Here is a 3,111-nt window from a genome sequence, read left to right as displayed (position 1 = left end):
TTCAATCTGTGTTAGAAACCTATGCTGTGTCAAATATTTAATCACAATCCAAATCCAAAGCTGTATCAAGCTTGAATGTTGTGTCCATACTTCCCCCAACTGTTCAGGGTTCGACCTCTGCGGTCGTATCAAGCTGCGCCCTGCGGAGCATTTTATTTTATTAGTTGTTATTGGCTTTGAACTAGCTGTCAGTTACTGCGAGTACTCTCAGATCTGTAATTAGTGTCTTTTTGTTGTTGGAATGTACAAGTACCCGGCCAAGTCCACTCTGTGTTTTTGTTATATGTATTTCTATTTGTATCCATCTGATGAGTTAAGCCTTTTTGAACTGATTTTTGTCGAGCCTGCGACTTTTGTCGCAGAAAACTCGACATAGGGATAGTGATCCGGCGGCTACGGCGGCGGCGGCAGCGGCGGCGGCGGCGTTAGCTAACTTCTTAAAAGCTTTATATTTTAGAAGATGGAAGACCTGGATGCTTCATACTTTGTATATAGATGCCTCATGTTACGAAGTTTCCGTCAGTCACATGTCCAATGTCCTTGACCTCATTTTCATGGTTCAGCGACTACTTGAAAAAAAAGTTCAGATTTTTTGGAATGTTAAATTCTCTCTTATTATAAGTAATAGGATAACTATATTTGGTATGTGCGTACCTTGCAAGGTCCTCATGCCCGTCAGATAGTTTTCACTTGACCTCGACCTCATTTCATGGATCAGTGAACAAGGTTAAGTTTTCGTGGTCAAGTCCATATCTGAGATACTATAAGCAATAGGTCTACTATATTTGGTGTATGTAATGATAGTAAGGGGTACATGTCTAACTGGCAGGTGTCATCTGACCTTGACCTCATTTTCATGGTTCAGTGGTCATAGTTTAGTTTTTGTGTTTTGGTCTGTTTTTCTAATACTGTATGCAATAGGTCAACTGTATTTGGTGTATGGAAATATTGTACGATGTTCATGTCAGTCTGGCAAGTTTTATTTGACCTTGACCTCATTTTCACGGTTCATTGCTCAATGTTAAGTTTTTGTGTTTTGGTTTGTTTTTCTAATATTATATGCAGTAGGTCAACTATATTTAGTGTATGGAAATATTTTACGATGTACATGTCAGTCTGGCATGTTTTATTTGACCTTGACCTCATTTTCAAGGTTCATTTTTAAATGTTAAGTTTTTGTGTTTTGGTCTGTTTTCCTAATACTGTATGCAGTAGGTCAACTATATTTGGTGTATGGAAATATTTAATGATGTACATGTCAGTCTGGCAGATTTTATTTGACCTTGACCTTATTTTCATGGTTCATTGCTTATGTTACGTTTTTGTGTTTTGGTCTGTTTTTCTTACACTTTAAGCAATCATAGGTCAACTATATTTGGTGTATGGAATGATTGTAAGGTGTACATGTCTAGCTGGCAGGTGTCATTTGACCTTGACCTCATTTTCATGGTTCAGTGGTCAAAGTTAAGATTTTGAGTTTTGGTCTTTTTTTTCTAATACTATATGCAATAGGTCAACTATATTTGGTGTATGGAAATATTTTATGGTCTTTATGTCAGTCGCGCAGTTTTTATTTGACCTTGACCTCATTTTCACAGTTCATTGCTCAGTGTTAAGTTTTTGTGTTTTGGTCTGTTTTTCTTAAACTAAGCAATAGGTCAACTATATTTGTTGTATAGAAGAATTGTTAGCTGTACATGCTTGCCTGGCATGATTCATCTGACATTGACCTCATTTCCATGGTTCATTGGTCAATGTTTAGTTTTCTTGGTTAATGTTAAGTTTATGTGACAGTTGTAAGAAAGCTTTATATTTAGGACTATCAACATAATATCAATGATTAGTAAAGAAGGCGAGACATTTCAGCGTGTGCACTCTTGTTACAGTTCGTTCTTATGTTGTACTATTACACCACTGTCCCAGGTTAGGGGAAGGGTTGGGATCCCGCTAACATGATTTAACCCGCCACATTCTGTATGTATATGCCTGTCCCAGATTACGAGCCTGTAATTCAGTGGTTGTCGTTTGTTGCTGTACATTTTTGTTTTTCGTTCATTTTTTGTACATTTTAAAATTAGGCTGTTAGATTTCTTGTTTGAATTGTTTTACATTTGTCATTCTAGGGCCTTTTATAGCTGAATATGCAGCATGGGCTTTGTTGAAGGCCGTACGGTGACCTATATATAGTGAACTATAGTTGTTAATTTCTGTGTCATTTGGTCTCTTGTGGAGAGTCTCATTTGGCAATCATACCACATCTTCTTTTTTTATTAACTTACTCAACATCAAGACATACAAATATTGTTCTGTACTAAACATCACAAGCACATTGACAATGTTGATTTTCTTTTTTAACTTAACGTATTTTACTGATGAATGAACTCTTTGGCAGCCAACACTACTCTTTTACACAGGATTTTTTTATTTTGCTATTTGTTTTTGTGTCTTGTACCAATCTGAATAATTATGCCATTTCCAATTAATCTTAACATGTTTTTTTATAATGTTATGCTATTAAACCACTATCCCAGGTTAGTGGAGAATGGATGGCTTACAAACATATTTAATCTCGTCATATTCTTTATGTTCTTCTTCCAAGCCATAAGCCTGTATTCCAGTGCACTGGCTGCATTGGTTGTTGTCTGATATTTTTGTTATTTTACTGCTTTTAGCATTAAATATATATGTTTTTTATTCCCAATTGTTTCACATTTGGTTATCCCAAATCCATTTATTAATTTCTACCTGAATATGATATGAAATGTTGGTTTCCTTGTCCTTTTTTGTTTTTTTTTGTGGATAGTTGTTAAATTGAAAATCCTGTCACAGCAATAGAGGAACATTTCTTCTTCTTTTGGTATACAATATACCGTTGACATCGGATGATTACATATTGTCCGCATACATATTGTCCGCATACGTGGACTATTTACAAAATTTTTACCCCAATTTAAACAAAATGTAAATATATTGCAAGGAAAATATCAAATTTGTGATTAAAACTATGTACAATCTTAATTAATGCTATTAAATAATAGAACAGAGAACAGCTGAAGTGAGCTGTTCCCTGAAGCTATCAATGGATGGTGCCTGAACAAGTACCACAGGGAG

At 35.4% G+C, this 3,111-nt stretch overlaps 1 long non-coding RNA gene across 1 annotated transcript; it reads left to right on the top strand.

The window, feature by feature from the left end:
• Window positions 1–402: 402 nt before the first annotated feature.
• On the top strand, window positions 403–2,701 carry LOC127707752 (uncharacterized). Its single transcript, XR_007984992.1, has 2 exons — window positions 403–1,215; window positions 1,513–2,701. It is a non-coding gene; the product is annotated as an uncharacterized LOC127707752 (long non-coding RNA).
• Window positions 2,702–3,111: the final 410 nt, after the last annotated feature.

This window comes from Mytilus californianus, unplaced genomic scaffold, assembly GCF_021869535.1.
Source record: "Mytilus californianus isolate M0D057914Y unplaced genomic scaffold, xbMytCali1.0.p SCAF_7, whole genome shotgun sequence".
NCBI lineage: Eukaryota > Metazoa > Mollusca > Bivalvia > Mytilida > Mytilidae > Mytilus > Mytilus californianus.
The sequence above is the reverse complement of the archived record's forward strand: the minus strand, read 5'-3'. Positions and strand labels throughout refer to the sequence as shown.